Raw genomic sequence first — 25,607 nt, 5'->3', positions numbered from 1 at the left:
TGTGGGCGGCCGCCGGGCCAGCCCCGCCCCGCCCCGCCCGCCCCGGTGGCTTGTGCACACCGCTTGCCCGGCTCTGGTGAAAAAACTACCCTTCGACTATTTTGCTACAGACATTATTTTTCAGAACTTTTGTAATTCATTTAAAATTCGTGTTTAAGGTCCTTTCTCCCCTCCCTCCCCCCGTTTTTGAAAGATGCAGACGCATCCTTGTCCGTTGGCTGTAGAAGAGCTTCATCCTAATTTATACCCATAACTCAGCACCCTACGTACACATTTTTTCTCCCTCAAATCATGTCCCTCTTATTTATTTTTTTATGACTGTATCTCATGTCAGCAGGTTGTCATATTGCAGAAACTGAATGTGGCAAGCATTAAATGCTATCTTATTTTTACTTTCTAAAAAATCGGAACAAACGAACCCGTGCCTCTGTGTTTTTCCGGAGTGGCGTTGTCCATATCGTACTCTAACTGGATAACTAAAAAGGAGAAACTAGAATAAATTCGACTCTTGAGTGAGGTTGATTGAAATAATCACGAACAACATGTAATCTACCTTTCTTTTTAAAAAAGCATTCAAGAAAATGAGATTCCGTGATCTTTAATCGAGTTAAAAACAAAACAAAACAAAACAAAAGCCCGCCTGGGGATTTTACATACAAAAACACAAACTCCTTCTGCTTCATTTAAATTGGATCTGCAAGTCTTTGACTTTCCTTATTTGGACACACACACATAAACGATCTCTGTAGGTTTTTCTTTAGCATTATTAGATCTTGAGGAGACCATGATCCTGCCAGTGTAATTATGTTTTCTACCACCTTTATTCCCCTCCACCTGAAGCGTTGGTGGTTTAATATGAAAACCTGGGTTATCCTTACGGCCTTACCTCTCAAAAGCATTTCTGCCACCATCGTGTCATTTTTTTCCGTAATAGCTTGCACTGAAATCACTGGGGTGGTAATTTGGGCAGACCGTTAATTGTTGTCATGAACGAATTATTTGTAATCTTAATATTTCAAAAGATCTAACAAAACCGTGATAACCTAAGTGGAGGCCAGTTTTGCAAGGGAAACACTACATATCTGTGCATTAGTTTGGCTTTCCTTAAACTTGCTAGCTGATTTTAAGAGTCCAAACAAAAGACGTTAAGATAAGCGGTTTGGGTCTGAGATACTCAGAATATGTTTAGATCCTTTATCCAGGGGCACTGGTTGAGCTGGTTCAGACGCATCCAGGTATCCTGTTAAGACCAGGATCCTGGACCCTTTCCTATCGTTAATGTTAAAGGAAACACGAATTTCAACTCTATTGTATAAACCACATTTTACTGAAACTAGATCAGTGTACCATGACTTCAGAGATAAAAATGTGTTACTTTAGAATTAATGAAATATAGTGTAACAGTTGGTGTCTAAATGTAGTTTTATTTCAGGGGCCGTTTTTAAGCTGTGGGTACGTTATGATGGTGTTCTGTTGTAATTTCTTTACTTCTAAATTTAGAACAGTAATTCTGTTAAAAAAAAAAAGGACAAATATTTATATTTTTAGTTGCAGAGCAACTTCAACCTTGCCTCGTATACAAACATATTTTAATTCCCCCTCTTAAAATAATACTATGGGCCACTAGTTTAAAATAATCCTCCAATTTTAATTTAGAAAGAAAACTGTCCTACTGATTAGGAAGCTCACAAGCAGCTAATATACAAAAATATCCTATTTGTGGATATTGGTGTCTTTTCCTATGAAGTAGACACGGTAATTTCCTTAAGTACTATTAGTAGGCATTCTGGATGCTTTAGGTTTAAACTTAAAAGCGGGAGATCATATGGAAATGTACTCAGTGACGATGATCTATTGTGATTGCATTATGCAGAGAGGACAGTTCTTGTAAGTCAAATGATCAAAAGCAGTTAAAAATTTTACTACTTTTTTCACATTGGAGACTTCTAAATACCATGTTTTTGAGAGAAAAAGGGTTTATATTTAAAATTTATATTACTAAAAATATCAAACTATAATACAGTCCTGATTATTTTTTTTAACATTTTGGAGATGTTTATAAGTTCCTGTAGTCATTATTTTAGACAAGCTTGAAAACTTAAAATTGTAAAAATTATAATTTAAATTAAATTAGAAATGAATTACTTTCAGAATTTGGTAGGATACAAGATATGCCCCTTTGTCAAAATATATTTTGGCTTAATTTGCAGATTAGATGAAACAGTTGGATGTTTTTTGTGTATTCAAGAATGCATTAAATTCTTTTAATAGTGAAAAATCAAGTTATAACCACAGTGAATATTTTATTAATCTTGTCCTTGTTCAGTATCTTGCATAAATTTTTATTATAATTGTCCCAAGTTATGCAGTGTGTGGACAATATTGTGTGAAGTGTGTTTTGCATTTGTGCATTTAAATTATTTGTGTAATTAGGGCTCTGAGTGACACTTTTTGGTAAAGAGAAACTATATTTAAATATTCAAGCAAGTATATATTTCCATGTAAAGCTAATGTGAAGACTAATGTATTTTTTATAATGCAGTTTAAAGAGTAAATTTGTTTTCAAAGTTGCCAAGATAAAATTTATCAAATATTGAAATTTGTCTCTACTTTCTCCTCATGTTAGGAAAGTTTTTCTGGGAATACTTAAGGAATCAGAGAATAATGAAAACGAGTTCATTTTATAAATGGTCTTAGAGATAATAAATAAGAGAATATAAATGTTGATGCTGGTGAGGAAATAGTTTAACCAAAGATATACAGGTATGTCCATGGAATACTTATTTCAAAGGATTAAAATTAAACAACTATTTATTTGTCTGGTGGAGTAGTGGGTTAGCAACTTTTCACTTTGTATACCTGTATTGAAAGAGTCAATGAACAGGACTGAGTTCAGGAGGCAGTAGATACATCATTATCTGACACCTGCTGGGAAGAGAGAACTCCAGAGCCTCCAGTATCATAGTGTATGTTATCAAGGACAAGAAAACATGGAAAAAAGTATACGTATGTCACTGAGGTCGGGGCCTTTGGCCTCAATAGTATTGATTGCTGGGTTTTTTTGGTCCAGGATTATATTGCTAAGATGTAACAACAGCCTACTCTTTGTGAGAAAAAATGACCAAGGTAAAAATATGTGCCGGATGTCCATATTCAATAAAGGACTTTCTATATAGAAATAAAATGTGGAACATACTGAAAAATCATGTAATTAGGGAATTAACACATCAAAATGTCAACTTGAGAAGATGAGAGGCTGAGGAAGAGTCTCAACATTTCCTTAAACTTTATTTAGACCCCAAATATTAGAGAAATAATATAGTAAGTTTCCGTTGTTCTTCTTATACTTTATATGTATATTTAAAAAGTTCTCCCAAAATATTTTAAACTATTTACCTTGATTAAGAAATAGGTCTAGGATGAACTATAATTTGTTGCTGAATCTTTAAATAAGTATGGACTTATACTTTATTTACATTTATAATTTATTATATGCATGTTGTTTTTTACATGCATTTTATTTTCTAAGTTTTTAAGCTGGACGTGTGTATGTGTGTATGTGTGTGTGTGTGTGTGTGTGTGTGTGTGTGCGCGCGTGTACATCTTGAGCCCTTACTTACTAAGTGCCGGGCATTGTTCTAAGCTTTTAACCTGTATTATCTCATTTGATCTTCAAAGAGCCCTTATGAGTTAGGTACTGTGATTGTCACTAAATAGCTCTATGCCTCAATTTTGAGATTACAAATGAGTTGTTATTTACTGTAATCAAACGGGGATTGCAGTTAATCCCCAGTGCCAGGACACCACTAATCTACTGTCTGTATAGTTTAGCCTTTTCTGGACATTTCATGTAAATGGCATCATACAATATGTGGTGTTTGTATCTGGCTTCTTTCATTTACTATAGTGTGTTTGAGGGTCATTCATGTTGTAGCATGTATCAGTATTTTGTTCCTTTTTATTGCTGAATAGTATTTATAATTAGTTTTTAATGAAGCTGGTAACAGAATGCTGGTCTCCTGATAAATATGATAAAAAGCTGTTAGGCTCGAGGCTAGCTGTTCCTTTATTACTCTCATACCTGTTACCCTTGATTATTATTACCCCATTTCCAAAACCAACTGGATATCTGCCTTTTTAAGTGCCCTTATCCCATACTTGAATGCTTTATACTTCCTCTGTCTTTGACTCTTAACTCCCTTTACTGCTCATCTTAGCATTCTTTTCACTGTGCTTTGTGAATTCTCATTTTCAGTATCAACACATTACCCTGTGTTCTCCATCTCTGCACAGTGGATTGCTTGAATGTAACCGAACTGAGAATCACATCCAAGTTAGCCGTTATCCTAATCTACATGTGCTGTAGAGCCAGGAAGTGTTGGTGATGGTACTGGTCATGGTGAACATTTTTCTTTAAAGTTACTCTTCTCCATAACCCCAGTACACATCATCAAAGTCAACATTGATTGGTATGGTAGAACTCTCTACTCCACAGACCTCATTTGGATTTTGCAGATTGTTCCAAAATTTCCTCTAAAGGTCCGGGATTTGACCCAGGATCACACACTGTCATGACTGTTCAGTTTCCTTCTGTATGGAGCAGTTCCTCAGCCTTTCTTTGTATTTAATAACTTGACATTTTGAAGTGTACAAACCAGTTTCTTTGTGGAATGTCCCTCAGTTTGAGTTTGTCTGGTGTTTCTTTATAGTTAATGCTTTGGGTGGGGGGGAGTGGGGCAGAAATTCTGTGGACTTTTCAATGTATCATAACCGCAGCCATGTGATGTCAGTTTGAATAAAAGTGGTGATTGAAAATATCCAGTCTTTGTCTTTATCTTAGAGGAAAAAATGTTAACAATCTGAGATGGGGGCTGTCATAGTGAGTAAGTTATCAGCAGTTATATTTTTTCACGGCTGAATTTGAGACAATTGTGACGGAAAATTTGGTTTTATCTATCATCTAACTCATAGATTAGACAGTAGCTAATGTGTACACTTAACAAATATTAATTAAGCCCCTACTATGTGCTTGGTCCTCTGATGGGTGCTGAGGATCCAAGCATCAACCACACAAGCCTCTAATTGCTCACTTTCATTAGCTGATATGAGTGAAAGAGAATTTCAGTAGTGATAAGATAATGAACGTGCAGCATAATTCTTACACTTTCAAAAGATTGTTAATAAACCTCTATAGATAACACAGGATACTGCTATTTGGCATGGAAAAATTTCTCAGTTTTCTGCACTGAGGCCATTTGCAAGGCATTATCTAGAAAGATTGCTTTCCTGTGTTTGCATTACTATGAATAGTCTCCCCTCTGTTGGTTTGTTGCATCAAGATGAATTGTTACATAGGCTCCCTTAGTTATTTGTTTATCAGGGTACAGAAAAGATGTCCTAAGGACAAGTTGGTATATTCATCATACGTTTAGTTTTTGAGTTGAGATATTGTCAGCTCTTTTGAACTGGAAAAATAGAGGGTTAATTAATTTTTTTGGAGAGTTGTTATTACTGGTCACAGATAATGAATAAATGATACTATACCCATTGAGCTGAAATTATGAGGTGAATGACCACTTGAAAATTCAATTATTATCCACCATGATTATTTCACTGCACCAAATGGTGGTATCCTAGTAACTGACTATTACTGTGGTTTCACACAGGGTCCTTACATCTAGAATATATTTATTTAAGTGAGTGTTTGAGGTAGTATTGATGACTCTATAGTCAGAGAAACCACTTGACCTTGATAGGTGATAATTTTTAGGTTTTCATACTGGGTATACTACTTCACATATCTATAACCCAGCAGAACTACAAAGTTCCATTTTTCCTACAGAGAAAGAATCTCAAGTCAAATATGAAAAGTTGCATCATAGTGTTTGACAGTCTATTGAGAACGAAGTTACCCCAAATTGCCCAGCATAGTCAGTAGCAACTGCCAGGTAGCATTTGGAGCTAGGATATTTCTTCAGCTATGCTGAATGATTGTGTGAGACAGCAGAGCATGAGGATAGTTTTAAGGGGCAGGATAGAGGGACTGTGTGGGGGGGAAGGTGGTAAAAAAAAGTGGCAGAATGAAAACAGAGCTAAATTTTCGTATTACCTATAACCAAGTGGTCCCTTTAAACGTTGATGATAGTGGGCACCTGGGTGGCACAGTCGATAAGGGGTCTGATTCTTGATTTTGGCTCAGGTCATGATCTCAGGGTTGTGAGATGGAGCCCCGTGTCTGGCTCTGTGCTCAGCATGGAGTCTGCTTGAGGTTCTCTCTCCTCTCCACCACTCTTCTCTCCCTTTAAAATAAATAAATCTTCAAAGAAAAAAAAGCTGATGAAAGCATGGCCATTTTTAATATCTTTAGATCACCTTATTAAATGACCTAACGTTCATTTATTTATTTATTAAAGATTTTTATTTGTTTATTCATGAGAGACACACAGAGAAGGGCAGAGATACAGGCAAAGGGAGAAGCAGGCTCCATGGAGGGAGCCCCATGTGAGACTCGATCCCGGGACTCCAGGATCAGGCCCTGGGCCAAAGGCAGGCGCTCAACCACTGAGTCACCCAGGGATCCCCCTAACATATTTTTTAAGATTGAATTTATTTATTAGAGAGCACGAGCTAGGCAGGGAGGAGTAGAAGGAGAGAGAGAAGCAGACTCCCTGCTGAGCAGGGAACCAGACTCTAGGCTCGATCCAAGAACCCTGAGATCATGATCTGAGCCAAAGCCAGATGCTTAACTGATTGAGTCAGCCAGGCTCCCCTAAATGACTTAACATTTATTTATTTTTATTATATTTTATGTGACTTTTATTGAAATAGAATTCATATAACATAGAATTTACTCATTTAGAGTACAATTCAGTGGTTTTTAGGATATTCACAGTTGTGTAGCCATCACCACAATCCAATTTAGAACATTTTCATCAGTGAAACCCCATGCACACCAGCAGTCAATAAACTGCATTTGAAACCAGAAAGAAACTCCATACTTAACAGTTGCCCTCCACTCCTGCAACCTCCCTTTATCCCAGCCTCCCCGCAGTTGCTAATCTACCTAATGTCTCTATGGATTTGCCTATTCTGGCCATTTTATAAAAACAGGATCAAAAGAAAAAAAAAAACAGGATCATATAGTATGTGGCCTATTTGTGACTGGCTTTTTTCATCTATGTTGTAGCATGACTTGGTACTTCAATTCTTTTTATTGCCAAACAACGTCTCATTGTATGGATATATCCCATTTATTCATCCCTTCATCTGTTGATGGGTGCCAACCCTGATTCTTTTTTTTTTTTTTAAAGATTTTATTTATTTATTCATGAGAGACAGAGAGAGAGAGAGAGAGAGAGAGGCATAGCCAGAGGGAGAAGCAAGCTCCCTGCGGGGACCCTGATGCGGGACTTAATCCCAGGACCCCGAGATCACGCCCTGAGCCAAAGGCAGACACTTTAACCACTGAGCCACCCAGGCGTCCCCCAACCCTGATTATTAATGGCCGCTCTGGTGTCACCAACTCCAGGAGGCCTTCCTTACCTTGTCACAGAACAGTGAACATATCTTTTCTCGACCATAACACTGTGAGGGCACTGTTATCCCTGCAACTTGGCAACTGGCCTAGCTTGGTGTCACCCCCCTCCCACCCCCGCTTCAGCCGTCCCTTCTGGGTGAATTTTGTGCATCTGTATGCCATCTATGTTATTATTTATATTGAGAGATTTATAAAATAAAGGAGAAAGCAAGAATACTTTATTATGTATTCTTAATAAAGCAACATCCATGTTGCTTTCATTAGATTACTAACATAGTGTTATATTTTCTTCAAGTCACTTTCTTTTTTACAAAAAAGAAATTGGAATTTTTATAATTTTTATTTCCTTTGATCATCAATTTTGGCCACATTCCTTCCTCTCTTCCCCTTTCTGGGGGAGAAAATTTTTAAGGAAAAGTGGCAAGAGGGGCACCTAGGTGTTTCAGTTGGTTAAGCGTCTGCCTTCGGCTCAGGCCAGGATCCCAGAGACCTGGGATGGAGCCCCACATTGGGTTCCCTGCTCAGCAGGGAGCCTGCTTCTCCTTCTCCCTCTGCCCCTCCCCCCAGCTCATGTTCTCTTTTTCACTCTGCTCTCTCTCTCAAATAAATAAGAAATTTAAAAAAAAAGTGGCAAGAATACTCCAAGTGATTATTACAGCAGTTGGCCTCATCTGCATTTTCAGTTCCCCAAGTCAACCTGGGTCTGGAAGCCGGTGACCCACCTGCTGGCGAATCACCACAAGGTCAATAGTAGCCTAACTCAACTCGGCTACACCTCCGCCATTCATCACACTTCATCTCCTTAGGTAGGTGTTTTATCATCTCACATCAACTCAAGGGCGAGACGTTACAATAAGATATTTTGAAGAGACTACATTCACATAACTTTTATTACCGTGATGTTAAATTGTTCTATTTTAGGGACACCTGGGTGGCTCAGGGGTTGAGCCTTTGGGTCAGGTTGTGATCCCAGGGTCCTGGGATCGAGTCCCCCGCATCAGGGTCCCCGCAGGGAGCTTGCTTCTCCCTCTGCCAGTCTCTCTCTCTCTCTCTTTCTCTCATTAATAAATAAATAAAATCTAAAAAAATCGTTCTATTTTATTACTCGTTACTCTTGTTAATTTCTTACTGTGCCTAATTTATAAATTAGACTTTATTATTGGTGTGTATGCAGAGGAAAAAACATAGTATATGTAGAGTTCAGTACTATCCATGGTTTCAGGCATCCTTGAGGGGTCTTGGAATGTATGCCCTGCAGATAAGGGGCAACTACTATATTTCAAGAAAACCATCTCTGAAGGCTTTTAAACAAAAGCACAAAGCCCAAGCATAGGATGCCACAGAGGAGTCCCTTCAGAGCCCTTACTCTAATTCAGACAAACATGCCTCTATTTGGAGATAATTTCTTTCAGAGATAAAAAATGTATGGAATTCCTGTTAAATGAAAAATGTGGATGAGGATTATTTTGAAGAAAAATGGCCATTCATTTTAGGTGTTAATCAGGATGACTAGCTTCTTCTCAGATAATGTTGATTATACTGTTTCCAAATGCTGTGGCTTAAGTTACATGAATTTAAGCTCTCTAGAATAGGTAGGCATATTCTTTTTTCTACATCCTTTTCAATTATGAAGCAGCTAATTTTGCTTGCCATTGGTGAGACGATGGGCAAAAATTTCTTATGTGCAGGTATATTGTGACAACAGATCTTTTGTTTAACAGTCTAAGTCCTTAAACTACTTTTAGTACAGATTCAGTGAGTTAAATTACTCTATGGAATAGCCATGAAGCCGGATACTCTTCCTCAACCCCTGTCCAATGGAAAAGCTTGTGACCGAGTTTTCAATATGTGACCTTTCTCTCAGACATACAGAAAGGTTTACATTATATAGTAGTTTGGGCTTAGCATTCATACCAAAGTGATTTTCCTTTCCTTCTGAACCACAACAGAACTGGGTGGAACTTGTTCAGGAAATATTTGCTTGAGATGCAAGTGCATGATGATAACTGGAGGCACTGAGTGCTCGTCCGGGGGAAGGGAAGAGGGCCCAGTGTTTAAGCAGAGGCCACTCTGCCTGTGAATCACCCCAGCCTCTGAGTGAACATAATGACCCTGTGGTTGGGTTGGGGAGAATAACACAGCTGGCTCGGCTTCATCTGTCTCCTTACTTTCTTGGCCACCACATCCTAATACAACGTTGTATCAAATATTTACTCACAGCTTTTCCCACATTGGTTATCTCCACTCCTGTGGCCACTAACCTAGTCTTGAACTTCTTCATCTTATGCCTAATGTTGTCTAGAAGAGGCCGGGGCCTCTGGAATGATAGCATGAAGACCTCTATAAATCTTCCCTTCCATAAAAACAGGGGAAATACTGAGAAAATATGTCAAAAATCAGCTTTTTCAGAACTCTGGAAATTAACCAAAGACTTGCATTAATATCAGGAATGTTCATGCAGGAAAAACTGCTGAATCTCTGTAGGAACAGTGGGCTTCATGACATTTTACTTATCTTGCTCCCATTACCGTTTTCCCAGCTGCACTGTGGTCTCATGAGACCAGGATGCGGCATAGTATATACTGAGCTCCTCTAAGGTGCTATCTCCAGAACATTGACCCTATTTGACCTGTCCTGCAGCTCCCTTGAAGAAAACCCATGAGGAAGTGTGGGGTTTTTTTGGTCCTAATTCAAGTTTAATCTGCAGAAGATCTCCTTCCTCTGGACTCTTGTTGAAAACAACCAGTGGCAATTGTTTAACATCCTAGCTAGGACATGAGTTGGGGCAAACAAGAGCCCAGCCCAAACTTAAAAGGCAGATGGGGGGAACAGGTATGTGTAGGAGGATTTGAAAAGCTCTGATATATTGCTGGGGTTCCAAAAGACCCTGCAAATGTACAGGCTGTGTACATGCCTGGAAAAGTCCCCAAAGGGCCCCTAGTCTCTCACCTCTGGCTGGCTAGAGCTGGCTGGAGGCCCTGTGCAAGCAGAAGGTGACGGATAAAGGCCGAATTATAAACAGCCTGAGTGTCGAGGTCACGCCCCAACATACCTACACACAGAGCTTCTCAAGAAAGGTTGCAGTTCTTACTGGTTCAAGGCATTTGAGGAAATCTCTAGCCAATCATTAGCTGGCCACTAAGCTAATCAGAGAATTCAGTGGCTGCACACTCTAGAGAATATTTATAAAATTAGTCTCTACAGGAAGGTCACTAAAGGAACAAACAGCAGCCCCAACAACAATAAAACAGCAACAACAGACACTGGGGTGGGGGAAATCTGATTTCCAGAGTTGTCATATTGTATTATCTAAGATGTCAACTTAAAAAAATTTTTATGTAAGTAATCTCTACATCCGATATGGACCTTGAAGTTCCCCGCTCATTGAACCAGCCAGGCACCCCTAAAAATGTCCATTTTCAATAAAAAAATTTTATATAGTTGCAAAGAAACAGGAAAGCATGGCCCATACACTGAAAAAAGAAAAAACACTCTTAGAAAACTATTCCTGAAGGGTCTGAATTTTGGACTTATATTTATAAGATAAATATAAACATGAATACATAGTATAAATACATAAATGTAAATAATTAAAGGTAACCATGTCTAAAGAACTAAAGTGTGAGAACAAGGCTTCACCACATAGAGAGTATCAATAAAGAGAAATTGGAAAAAAAAAAAACCAGAAGTTCTGGAGTTAAAAAGTTTTTTCAGAAAAAATTGTCCATAAAAAACATAAACATGTCCTCCTTACGAGGTAGGCTCCTTCAAGAAGGAATGGTTATCATGTACATTACATTTTTGTGTCTCTCAGTAGGTCTAGTATAATACCTGGTTTTCCTGCTTAGCACACATTATTTTTGACTATTTTTATTGTGTGCCTGTCTTCCCATCAGCTTGGAGACTTCATGAGAATTGGGCCTTGTCTATTTTATTCTCTAGTATCTATCCCATATCTGATCTAATATCTGGCTTTTAGTAAGTTTTTTAAAAGTATATGTTAAATAAATAAATGACAAAGAGGGCGCCTGGGTGACTCACTCGATAAAGCGTCTGCCTTCGGCTCAGGTCATGATCCCAGGGTCCTGGGATCCAGCCCCGTCTCAGGCTCCCTGCTCATCAGGGAGTCTGCTTCTCCCTCCTCCCTCCCTCTCCCTGTGCTCTCTCTCTCAAATAAATAAAATACATATTTTTAAAGATTTTATTTATTTATTTAACAGAGAGAGTGAGTGAGCACAACCAGGCAGAGCAGCAGGCAGAGGGAGAGAGAGAGAAACAGGCTCCCCACTGGGCAGAGACACCTCCCCCCCTGTGGGGCTGGATCCCAGGACCCTGGGATCAGCACCTGAGCTGAAGGCAGATGCTTAACTCACTGAGCCACCCAGGTACTCCTAAATAAATAAAATCTTAAAAAAAAAAAGTTTAAAAATCAATTACAAGCAAACTAATGGATGGAAGGAGCTATCATTTGATGAGCATCTGCTACATGCTATGTACTGTGCTCGCTTTTTATATCTATGATCCAAATTAGCCTTTACAACCACTCCAGCATGGATGCCATTATGTCTACATTCCAGATTAATTTTCTTGTCTTCGAGGTAGTAAAGACCATTAGTAAAATTGGTTTGGTTTGCATACTATTTGCAGGCTAACCATCAGATGATCTCGAAGCCAGGAATTTCTGGGCCTCCCTGGTTCTCCCTACTGAGTATTGTTGGTTGGGTGTTTGGGTTCCTCCTACGCTTTGCAAATAAGCATCCACATAATTCCAGATGTTTGAGTCTTTACATACGATTCACAGTGATAGAATTCATGTGGGGCCTGTAGAGGAAGGATCCACATGGCACTCGGGCAACGTTGCACGTACCCACGTAGGTCATGTCTGCAAAAGTCGGAGCTACAGCTCGTCTGAATCTTAGTAGAATGCCTTATTATTCTCCCACAACATGAGAGGATGGAGGTCTGTGATGAGGTGGTCCAAGGCCATCACCCCTGAGTTCCTCATCGCCTTGGGGGCGCTGGTAAGGTATAGAGCTCTCTATTATGCTCCTTTGGAATACAGCTGCAGACTATACAACCACCTAGCCACAGTCTAGAATTAGCTCTGCAGCAAAGGGACACCGCACGGTGTATTGCTGCAATCTTCTGTCTCCTATTATTTGGGGGTCATCTTCTTTGTTGTGTGGGACAAGGATGACAGGGAGCTGGAGTTTTGGCTACTCTTTGGCTGTCTGTGTAAGTTATAAGCCGCCTAACTCTAAAAGGAGCTGGTGTGTTTTTAGCAGTTGAATCCGTCAGCTGGTCGTGGCCCTGGCCTTGCTTGCTACTGTGTTCTTGACAGGGCCCTGATCCCAGAGTGGCAGTCCTCTCGATGCAGACCTGTGGGCGCCTCTCCCTCATCTGGCTATGCCTTCCCCCCTCTGTGGAACTTAGCCGATAGGCTTTGAAGTCCAGATCCTGGTTGTTTCTCCTAGATTCCTTTTAATTTTTAAGACTTTGTGGGGTGGGGTCTGCGTCATTGTGTTTCGTTTTGTTTTCAATTTTGAAACTTGAGTAGAAGGAGATCCTAAGAACTGGAGAGGGGAAAATTTACTGAGACATATACACTTGGAGTGGCAGCCTGCTTTTTTCCCCCTTATGATTGGCCTTGAAAAAAGATATAAATATACATATATATGTATCTATAATTAATAGCTTTAATTATTTATAAAGCATTTATTAAAATTCAAACACCTAGCATTGAGATTCTGGAAGGGTTAATCTCTTTGCAATTCCCACACAGCTTTTGACTTCTTATTATGCAGAAGAGGTTTTTTTTTTTCCCTTCCTTCCTTGAATTTCATTAAAAAATCCTTTCAAGAAAATCCTCTCTAATAACTTGATATTGTAGAATGCCAAGTGTGTGTGTGTGTGTGTGTGTGTGTGGAGTGTTCATATGTATGTTTTTTCTTAGGAGAGGTAGGGAAGAGAAAAAAGACCTCCTAAATGAGAGAAAACTGAGACATAGAGAGGTGAGACCAATTATAATCAATCAATAAATGTTACAGGAACATTGTGTTCTTGAGCAGCTTTTCTGATGTGCCTATTTGGCATGTGTGCCTCCTGGTCAGAGGCTTCTGAGGACACCGGTGTCTGGGACTAGTTTTCCTTCAGGCTAGTGGCTAGAAAATACGAGGTACTTTAACCCCTTTCTCAGATGGAGGGCAGAGAGGGGGAGGGCTGTGGCCATTAAAAATATTCAGTTCTAGCCCATCACCAGCTAACGACCTGAAAGTCATTTGAAAGATTTACTTACAGCTCTTCAAGTCAGAGAGGTTGACTGACTTTTCTTTACCCAAAATGAAAACAAAAACACAAGTGTAAGAAATTTAAGGTAGCAGATTAGATAAACTTATCTGTTTATTGTAGAACATTGTGAAGCTGAGAATAAGCAAACTGGGGAAATTAAAATGATTCATGATCCCATCATCCAGAAATAACACAGTTGGTATTTTGGTGTATGTGCTTGCAGATGCACATTTTATGGGATGATCCTATAACTAGTGCATAGAGTATTGTTTTGTAACCCGCTTTCTCTGACTACATATGTTGTGAACATCTTTCCTTGCCCTATTTTCTATGACATCTTTCTTTTTCTTTTTTTAAAAGATCTTATTTATTTATTCATGAGAATACACAGAGAGGAGAGAGAGAGAGAGAGAGAGAGAGGCAGAGAGAGAAGCAGAGAGAGAAGCAGGCTCCATGCAGGGAGCCCAACGTGGGACTTGATCCCGGGTCTCCAGGATCACACCCTGAGCTGCAGGCAGCGCGCTAAACCACTGAGCCACCGGGGCTGCCTATGACATCTTTCTTAATGGCTATGCAGTATTCCATTGCATGGATAGCCAAATGTTTATGTAAATCGTTCTAGATTGTTATATATTAGGTTGTTTTCATTTTCATTTTATTTTTTAAAAATATTTTATTTATTTATTCACGAGACACACACACACACACACACACACACACAGAGAGAGAGAGAGAGAGAGGCAGAGACACAGGCAGAGGGAGAAGCAGGCTCCATGCAGGGAGCCTGATGTGAGACTCGATCCTGGGACTCCAGGATCATGCCCTGGGCCCAAGGCAGATGCTCAACTGCTGAGCCACACAGGCATCGCTATTAGGTTGTTTTCAGCTTATTTTTGCAAGTATAAAAACTGCAACTAATACTCCTGTGAAGAAAGCTTTTTGAATAGCCAAGATAATTTATTTGGGATAAACTCTTAAAAGTAGAAGTTGGAACAAAGCCTACGTGCATTTTTAATAAGTACTTTTTCTAATATAGACCAAATTAGATTTAAAATTAGTTTTTTGTTTTGTTTTGTTTTTTTTTTACCAAAAAATGCAGCAGAGATTTTATATCTGATTCTTTCTTATATTGGTCCATAATAAAAAGCTCAGACTAACTTTTGGCTGTCATATAGTGAAGGGCAATTTCATTGAGGAAAAAAAACCAATATAGTATAGGTGTACATTTTTCTTTTTCTTTCTTTCTTCTTTTTTTTTTGTTGGTGTATAATTTTCCGGTGGTCTTTTTTTATTGTCTGTTTGCTCCATTCGAACATAAGGTCCAGGGGCGCCTGGGTGGCTCAGTTGGTTAAGCATCTGCGTTCAGCTCAGGTCATGACCTCAGGGACCTGGGATGGGGCCCATGTGAGGCTCTCTGCTCAATAGGGAGTCTGCTTCTCCCTTTCCCTCTGCCCCTCCCCCGCCTTGTGCATGCTCTCTCTCTTTCTCGTTCTTTACCTCTCTCAAATAAATAAAATCTTAAAAAAAAAAAAAAAAGAATGTAAGTTCCATGAAGAGAAGGAATCCTTTTTCCTGGTTTATTACTGCATTTCTAGGGCTTGTATCTAGCACAGAGTAGGTACTAAATAAATAATTGTTGAATGAATACATTAATGACTCAGGGCTTTTTATAGGAGTTGGGGCTAACAATAAAAATTGAAGTCATTAGTAAGTTTGAACTGCATGTGTTAAGTGGGGGCCCATTGGTGAGGCAGGAAATGTAAGTTAATCTATTGTATTGACTGGTCAGAAAAACGTGATTAGTGATTATTATAAGTGTCAGCTCAGGTCCTCCAGGAAGAAACACTGGGATAGAGTTACAAATGCAAGAGACGTACAGTGAAACATCACTGTCAGGTCAAGAGCGCTGTGAAACACAAAGAGCAGGGAAGCCAGATTAGGCACAGAAAGCCTTCAGATCCAATGTATGTCTGATGCCTCTGAAAGGAGAGAGGGTGCAAAAGAGGATTGAGTGGGACGAGCCCGAAGGTGCTGCAGATAGGGGCTGTCAGCTGGCTGCACCCCCAGCTGCGGGCCAGCAAGCTCGTCCTAAGGAGGTCCAGGTGATGCAGCTCCATGGTTACCGTGGGCCTCTCCTGAGCCGCGCAGGCCACTCCTCTACGCACGTTGGGGAAGTGCTTCTCCAGGTGCATTGCACTTGCACCTCGGCGGGCCATTTCACTGTTGCTGGAGGTTGGCTGCTTTTTGGATAGGATTGTATATGATACAACCATTGGGTCCATGGTCATCGGCCCATTTCTCTCTTTGCAGTGAAGCAGTTTGGATGTGATGTCATGTGTGATTTCATGGCTGCAGGGGAGTCACACTAAGCCTTCAGATCATGGTTTTGGCAGGAACGAGGCAGGAAAAATACAACCTTTTACTTTATTTTTAAATTTAATTTAATTTTTTAAGATTTTATTTATTTGTGTGTGTGAGAGAGCACAAACGGGGGGGAGGGTTAGAGAGAGAGGGAGACTCCCTGCTGAGCAGGAACCCCCCCCGCCCCCGCCCCAATGTGGGGCTCAATCCCAGAATCCTGAGATCATGACTTGAGCCAAAGGCAGACTCTCAACTGACTGAGTCACCTGGGCACCCCTAACCTTTTAAGTGTCTTTTCCTGAGAGAATGAGTCACATTGGTCCTTTCAGGACATCAGAGGTCCGGAGTATCAACATGCCACCGAGTGGCTAGCTGGTCCTCTCAAGAAACAGTGCCATATCATGGGTCCAGCACTGGTCTTTATTATTGGCAGGTTACAGTACCTAAATCAGCCTTGGTAAGTAGAAGGCCATGCTGCTAGGCCCCGTATGGCCTCCATCTCTGACATGCCCATCTTTCCAGTTCTCAAGTAACTGATGATGAAGGCTGGCTAACATCACCTGGCTTATCCATTTTATCTACCCCGTTGTTTATTGCCTCTCTGTGGTGGATGTTTCCTGATAGGTGTTAACGTGCAATGCAAACATCTTTACGCTTTGTGCCCCTCCTCATATATCCATTCACTGGCTTTTACTCCAGAACTCCTTGCTCCAAGCTTCCAGAATTTTCCTTGTAGGTCCTTAACTGGTCTCTCAGGCCATTTGTTACTGTCCACCATTGTCTCACTATATACTTTCCTTGGACCCTTTCTCCTTCTGCACAAAGTGAATGATCGGGTGGGTGTACAGTCAAAGCTCCAGCCACTGTAAAGATTTTTCTCTCACCACTGTCTTTCAAAGTCACCCCTGAATGGCACTGTACTGCAGCCTCAATTTATTTCCAGCTTTCACTCACATCCATTTTCAAACCAAGTGCAGGCTCCGTCCTCCTGCTTCAGCTGGTCCTGGGAGGCTCTCCATATGACCAGAAGGTACAAACTAAAGGAGGAGCATTGGTGCAAATGGGGAAGGTAAGTGGGAACCCAGACTACTCCCTCATGCAGCTTCCACACATGCTGGTCCTGCTTCAACTTGATCCTGGCGTCCCTTTTTTCTCTTAAAAGGGCTTCTGCTGGGCAGTTGTGTGCCACTACCTGGCCTCTACTATTTCGGGGACCCATATCACCATTACCATTAAGGAACCGCTCTCTGTGACAGCCTGTCCCATAGTTAGGACTAATCTGCAGAGGAGGACTGGCATGGAATTTTGAGTGGTGTCAGTGCCCCTCTTACCACTGCATTTCTGATGGCCTTTGAGAGTGGCGGCCTTTGGTCTTCCCGTGGAATATGATCTTCTGATTGGTCTTTTGACCCTACATAATATATGCATCCCAGCAAGTCCAATTCCCTGAGCCTCTTAATTATTTTCTCCACTGTCTGCCATGGCAACTCATGCATTTCAAATTCACTTAGCACGGGCCATTACTTTCTTCGGAATTTTAAAGCCACCCTACCAATGAGCTTGTCCCAGCCCTTCCGGTTCTTACCAGAGTGTGAACTCTTGTGTTCTGAGAGAGTGCCGGTACGTGAACTCCTGCTTGTACAGGAGTTGGTCAAGCGTACTCAAAATCCAGTCCTCTAGTGTCTATGAACACATCCTAGCTAATCCTTGCAGATCATTTAGGGTGCAATCTCTTCTTCCTTTGTCATTTCCAGCATGTGCTCAGTTGTGTTATGCTGGGATTTTGCCCTTGTTATTGACTCGGCAGCCTGGTGAGGAGGAGGGGCGACCAGGGGAGAGGTCTTGCAGGGGAGAGGTCTCTGTGCAATGTCTTTCTGCATAGAAGCAATAGAAGCAATGCTAACTCCAAATAGGGTCTCACAGAGGAAACGCTAACTCTAAATAGTTTCTGCAGTCTCTGCAGGTTCAGGGAGTCCACAGACCTCAAGTCTTTTGGAGGATACATCTCCATTCAATATTTCAGCATTCCATATTTTCTGGCCAGAGCCTCAAACTTAGCATAACAGACTGACCTTGGCTGGGTATTCAATAGTCTTTGAAGTTTGACTACCCTGATTTTGTTCCACAAGCTGTGTTTATTCTCTTACTACAGGAGATAAGACTCTTGGGATGCCTGGGTGGCTCAGTGGTCGAGTGTCTGCCTTCGGCTCAGGGTGCGATCCTGGGTACAGGGATCCAGTCCCGCATCAGGCTCCCAGAGGGGAGCCTGCAACTGCCTTCAGTTTTTCATTATCTTTTCATGTCTCTTCATAATAACCATTCAATTCCATTTTCCTTGTATGCATTGTTCACTCCCAAGTTGCTGTATCGCTGCACTGGCCGGAGAAGTCTCCACCACAACCATTTCCTGAGTTACTATTGGCAAAAGTTTAGTGCCTAGACTGCCATCTTGTGCCATCTTGTGCCATCTTATACTATCAATGCCACTAGGGCATGAGGTCATCATTTACAGCTGGGCAGTGAGTAACCTACTCCTGAAAGTCCATCTTGCTATCCGCTGCCTTGGACCACTCCTAGTATTAACTGAGTTTGGATCCTCTGGGAAGATAATTATCAAGCCTAAGCTGGCAATGCAACAGATTCATGGGAGTAACCTTGTGAAATAGAAAAAGGAGAGAAAATAGGAATAGGCAGGAAAGGAGAGAAAGAAGGAAGATGGATTAAGTAGGCAGAGCTAAATCTCAGCCAGCTCCATGAAGAGCTCTGGCATAAAGACAGCTAGTAGAGAGGTTCTATGTTGTGCAGATTACCAGCCCCTCGTATACCTGCCATGCTCAGTTATTGGCTTGGGGTGCTAGGGAGAGTATGGCACATCCTGGAGGTGCTGTTGGCTAGTGGCACTCCTTATGCTGACTGGCAAGTTCTTTCTCAAAGGCAGATCCAGGTGGTGCACACCTATGGCTGCCATCCCACATCAATTATTTACATATAAACCAGGTGTGGTAGGTTGATAATTTTTCTCAAAGCTCTATCTACCACCCAATCCCTGGAACTTGTGAAACGCCTAATTCATAAAAAGAGTCTTTGCAGATTTGATTAAGGATCTTGAGATAAGATTATCAGGGTGGATCCTAAATGCCATCACTAGTGTCCTTATTAAAAGGAGGAGTCAGAGGGAGACCACACCTAGGCATGCATGCAAACACACACAGAGAAAGCAGTGTGTGAAGACAGAAATTGGGGTAATGTGGCCAAGGAATGCCAGTAACCACCGGAGCTGGAGAAGAGGAGGGGCAGATTCTTTCCCAGAAGTTCCAGAGGGAGTGCAGCCCTCCTGACACCTTGATTTCAGACTTTTGGCCTCCAGCACCGTGAGAAAATAAATTTCTGTTGTTTTAAGCCACAAGTCTGTGTTTGGTTGTTAGAGCAGCCCTAGGATACAAATATATCAGGTTTATACTTTCTTTTAATAGTTTTAAAAATTGAGATATAATTCACATGCCATAAGATTCTCCCTTTAAAAATGTATAGTTGGGGCTCCTGGGTGGCTCAGTTGTTTAAAGAGTCTGCCTTCAGCTCAAGTTATGGTCCCGGGGTCCTGGGATCGAGCCTCGCATTGAGTTCCCTGTTCAGTGGGTAGTCCTCCTCTCTCTCTGCCCTTGCTTGTGCTCTCTCACTCACTCTGTCAAATAAATAAATCTTTAAAAAATGTATAACTGATTTTCTAGAATGGTAACAAAATTGTGCAAGCTTTACCACTAATTCCAGAATGTTTCATCGCTCCCAAAAGGAACCATACCCGTAAGCAGCAACTCCTCATTTCCCCTTACCCCAGTCCTTGACAATCATCAATCTACTTTCTATCTCTGTGGATTTGCCTGTTTTGAACCTTGCAAATCGATGGAATCATACAAATGATTGGCCTTTTGGTCTTTCACTTAGCAAAATGCTTTCAAGTTTCATCTATATTATAGCATGAATCAGTACCTCATTCCTTTTTTTTTTTTTTTTTAGAGTTTATTTATTTATTCATGAGAGACACAGAGAGAGAGAGGCACAGACACAGGCAGAGGGAGAAGCAGGCTCCATGCAGGGAGCCTGATGTGGGACTCAATCCCAGGTCTCCAGGATCAGGCCCTCGGCTGAAGGCGGTGCTAAACTGCTGAGCCACCTGGGCTGTCCTCTCATTCCTTTTTATGGCCAAATAACATTCCATTTGTTTTGAGATTTTAAAATTTTATTTGAGAGAGAGAGACAGAGACAGAGAAAGAGAAAGAGAAATAGAGAAAAAGGAGAGAGAGAGAGAGAATGAGCAGGAATGGGGAGGGGCAGAGGGAGAAGAAGAAGCAGACTCCCCACTGAGCATGGAGTCAAAGACGTGGGCTCGATTCCAGGACCCCAGGATCATGACCTGTGCCAAAATCAGACACTTAACCAATTGAGCCACCCAGGGTGTCCCAACACTCCATTCTCTGGCTCTACCCCATTTTATTTTCTATTCATCAGTGATGGACATGTGAGCATTATTTTTTTTAAATTTATTTATGATAGAGAGAGAGAGAGAGAGGCAGAGACACAGGCAGAGGGAGAAGCAGGCTCCATGCACCGGGAGCCTGACGTGGGACTCGATCCCGGGTCTCCAGGATCGCGCCCTGGGCCAAAGGCAGGCGCTAAACCGCTGCGCCACCCAGGGATCCCGTGAGCATTATTTTGTGAAATACAATTTCAATAGCAGGATTTTTCCTATTATAACTTATGTTACCTAGATGTCAGTTTATTTTATTTTTTAAATTTTTATTTATTTATTCATGAGAGACACAGAGAGAGAGGCAGAGACATCGGCAGAGGGACAAGCAGGCTCCCCACAGGGAGCCCGATGTGGGACTTGATCCTGGGACTCAGGGATCACGCTCTGGGCTGGAGGCAGATGCTCAACCACTGAGCCACCCCCAGATGTCAGTTTAAATCATTCTTCTTAATATTTTGAGTAAATCCCAATTCTGGATTTGAGAATCTACACTATTTCTACAGATCCAGAAGCAAGGAGAGTGAGAAAGACTTCTATTCTCAGTCACCTCTGGCTCCTGTGTCCTGCATCGATTGGATTCTTTCTCTTTGTTCTGAATACTGAGTTGGGTGCTTCGTTGTCTGTATTAATGCGATGCCGGTCTTGGATTTGCCTTTTCCTCACTATCAGTTCTAACTTCAGGTCCAAGTGACAAAAAGCAGACTTCAGCCTAAGCAAAATAGGACTTCAGCATCTTGAGCAGTGATTCTCAAACTTTTTGGACTCAGGACCTCTTTATACTCTTAAAAATTATTCAGGATCTTTATACTCTTAAAACTTATTGTTTACATAGGTTATATCGATTGAGATTTACTGCATTAGAAATTAAAACTGAGGCAGTGGGGCAGGGTCGTGGGCTAGTCATGGTGTCCCCGTCTGGGAGGCTGCAGACCAAACCAGTCATTACTTGTTTCAAGAGCATCCTCTTGATCTACACTTTCATCTTCTGGATCACTGGTGTAATCCTTCTTGCCGTTGGCATTTGGGACAAGATGAGCCTGGAGAATTATTTTTCCTTTTAAATAAGAAGGTCACCAATGTCCCCTTTGTGCTCATTGGCACTGGCACTGTCATCATGCTTTTGGGCACCTTTGGCTGTTTTGCTACCTGCCGAGCTTTTGCATGGATGCTAAAACTGTATGCAATGTTTCTGACTCTCATTTTTTTGGTTGAATTGGTCGCTGCCATCGTAGGATTTGTTTTCAGGCATGAGATTAGGAACAGCTTTTAGAATAATTATGAGAAAACTTTAAAGCAGTATAACTCTATGGGAGATTATAGAAGCGATGCAGTAGACAAGATTCAAAATACGTTACATCGTGTGGTGTCACCGACTATTGAGATTGGAGGGATACTGATTATTACTCAGAAAAAGGATTTCCCAAGAGTTGCTGTAAACTTGAAAATTGTTCTCCAAGAGAGATGCAGATAAAGTAAACAATGAAAGTTGTTTTATAAAGGTGATGACCATTAAAGAGTCAGAAATGGGAATGGTTGTGGGAATTTCTTTTGGAGTTGCTTGCTTTCAGCTGGTTGGAATCCTTCTAGCCTACTGCCTCTCTCGCGCCATAATGAATAACCAGTATGAGATAGTGTAACCATCAAACCACGGGCTTACTATTGTCCAGCTTTAAGGACATTTACATTCCCCCCTGTAAGCTATGAAATTGCCTGGATGGAAGACTGCCTAATACTACTTAGGATAGAGTAAAAAATTCCATCAATAATAGTCTGATTCAATCAAGACATTTGTGTAAGTCCACCTTTTGTCCTATTGATGTTAATCATTGAAACCCCTGTATGACTGTGAAACACTGGAAGAGCTAATAAATTATAAATGAAACAACAACAAAAAAGAAGTTAAAGCTAAGACAATTTAAAAAATTTACATATAAATCCAATTAAAATTAGCAAAGAATGATCTACCTGCTAGCATAAATAACATGTTTTTGATGAAATATAACTGTATTTTCCCACATAAAAAAATAGCGATAAGAGTGGCATTGTTTTATGATTTTTCAAATCTTTTTTAGTGTTTGATTTAATAGAACACACTTAGATTTTCATGTCTCTGTCTGCATTCCATCTATGGCTCTGGTTGAATTATGAAGAAAATTTGCTCTCAGATATATAAATTGAAACAAAGAGGACTGTTTTAATAGCATTGTCCTGTAATAGTGAATATTTTTCTTTGAAATTACACTGACACATGACAAGTGGTAGTTTCTTAAAGATAGCTGCAGTGTGGAATCTAAAACCATCCCAATGATCTTTTTATGGTTTGCTACATTAAAATCCATTGATCGGTCTTGCACTTTGAATGGATCTTTTACCCATGCGTCATTTTGTAACATCATGCATCGGTGTGGAAAATACCATTTCACTGAGTTATGCAGATCTTCCAAATGTTGACACATTTCATTATGCAGTATCGAAAAATCACATTTGTTTATATTACTACCAGTTTCATCAGAAAGTCTTTAAATATTGGTAAGCTGTTAAGCTCACGGTGTTGGATACAGATTTCTAAAATTCTAATTTTCACTTGAAAGCTTGCATTTTATCACTGGCAACAATATTGTCAGTTGTTTTCCTTGAAGTTAAAGGCTCAGTTTATTTTCAGTAAAATGTCTGCCAAATACCCAAGTCTGAATAAGCATACTTTGCCTGTCAGTTGTTTTTTCAAATAAAATGGTAGCACATGAAAAAGCAGCCAGTCCAGTGTGCAAATTATCTGCTACAAATGCTCTTCCTGGAGAAAATTATTTCACTTTAATATAAAGTAGTTCTTCTTTTTTTAAGAGTATTTTATTATTAAAATTTATTAGAGTATTTTATTATTAAATTTTTTTATAATGAAAAAATCTTTTTATTGAAGTAGAGTTGACAGTGTTAGTTTCAGGAATACAACACAGTGACTCCACATTTCTATACATTGTGTAATGCTCAGGATCCTAACTCTAGTTACCCTCTGTCACTAGGGAGAGTTGTTACAATATTATTGACTATGTTCCTTATGTTGTATTTTTCATCCCCATGACTTATTTATTTTATGTCTGGAATTTTGTACCCTTTAATTCCCTTCACCTACTTCGTTGCCCATCCCCCACCCCAACCACCAGTTTGTTCTCAGCATCCTATAGTTCTTTATGTGTACTTCTCATTTCATTTTACAGAATATTTAAAAGACATGTTCTCGACCATCCAGATTTAATAAAAATAATAATTCATCAAGAGCCCTCTGAAGAGAAATTGTCTGTTTTATTTTGTTTTGCTTTTTATTATTATTATTTTTTTCAGTAAGTGCATTTTGGTAAAAATAAAGTGGCTGCTAGCACAGTTTGGTACCACTATCATGATATGTATTTAGGTGCCAGTGGTTTCCTTCCCCCCCTGTTTTGTGTTATCAACAGAAATGTTAGCAAGGTGAGTCAAAATCCTCAGAGAATATCTTAAGAATATTGTGAAATAGATTTTTAATCTCATCAGCCCCTGAAAATGTCTCCCAGATTTCCAGTGGTCCTCCAGTTGTGCTGCTGTTGCCCTAGCGTAGCCTTCTCCCATATTCAACTCCTAGAGGTTTGAAGTGCTCATCGTCTTAGCCAAGGAGCCTGACAGTGGAGGTTAGAGGACTGTAAATCTCACAATTGTACATTAAGTTTGGGCAGAGACAAAGGAGTTTTGAAGTTTTGACCTGTTTAGTCAACCAACTATCTATTTATCATCTGGCTCATTTGGTTATATATTTCTATCATGTGGTTCCTATGGTTTATATTATAAGCTACTGCAGTGAAATTATTGACAAATTTTTAATAAATATTTCATAGATGGTATGAAATAGATTGATGAGACAAAGGTAATTTTTTGCTTGGCAAATGAAGCTGTTCACTTCTATAGGCTCTAGAATAAAAAGTCTCTTATAAGAGGGGCCCTGGGTGGCTCAGTCAGTTAAACATCTCACTGTTGATTTCAGCTCAGGTCATGATCTCAGGGTGGTGAGCTCAAGCCCTGCGTTGCACTCCATGGAGTGTGCAGCCTGCTTAAGATTCTCTCTCTCTCCCTCTGCCCCTCCCCTTGGACATGCTCTCTCTCTCAAAAAAATAAAAAATTAAATAAAATAAAACAACTTTGATTAAAAAAAATCTCTTATAAGAACAAAAACAAGGGCAAAATCAACTTTGGTGTCTCATGTTTGCAAAATCCATTTTCATGTTCCAAATCTAATTATCATTACACCAGAATCTAAAAGCAAAAGGAATTGTTTTTGTGAATTGCTGTTCAAAATGGATAACATTTACTGATAAGTAACTTCACAGAAGTTCCTGTATTTTTTTAAGCATATGTTTCAATTTAGGCCAGTTTCAGTTTAAGCATCAACAAGATCAAAAAGCTGTTATGTGGGTGGGGAGTTCCACATAAAGATTTTTATTATGGTCATGAGAAGATATAAAAAGAGAATTTCAGTGTGTCTTCAAATGATATGAAAGGATGTGCTTTATTCTGGTAGTAGCCAGTGGGAAAAAAAATAGAAATTCACAGAAAATACTACCTTAAGGGAATTAAGATGTGATATGCAGTTGCCTTGAGAGAGAAATTGGAAGGTCTGACCAAAAACTGATAGACTCTCTTCTAGATAAAGGATTCTGTTCCTAAGAATTTAAAATCTCCTTGTCAGGGTGCTTGTCTGAAACAGTGACCTTCAAAATGTGATGCAGCTCATTCATTCCAACAACACTTTTTTTTTTTTTAATTGAGGGCCTGTTGTATTTCAGTGTACTTGATCTGATGGAAAATTATGAATATGTGTTAAATCTGAGTGTTGGCATTAACCAAATGCTTCACAATAGTTCAGCA

General features: G+C 40.1%; 1 pseudogene; it reads left to right on the top strand.

The window, feature by feature from the left end:
* The first annotated feature begins 21,595 nt into the window (after positions 1 to 21,595).
* Positions 21,596 to 22,590, top strand: LOC140625337 (tetraspanin-6 pseudogene; annotated as a pseudogene).
* The last annotated feature ends 3,017 nt before the right edge of the window (positions 22,591 to 25,607 follow it).

This window comes from Canis lupus, chromosome 36 (assembly GCF_048164855.1).
Source record: "Canis lupus baileyi chromosome 36, mCanLup2.hap1, whole genome shotgun sequence".
In the NCBI taxonomy this organism is placed as follows: Eukaryota; Metazoa; Chordata; class Mammalia; order Carnivora; family Canidae; genus Canis; species Canis lupus.
This window is presented reverse-complemented; position numbering and strand designations above follow the sequence as displayed.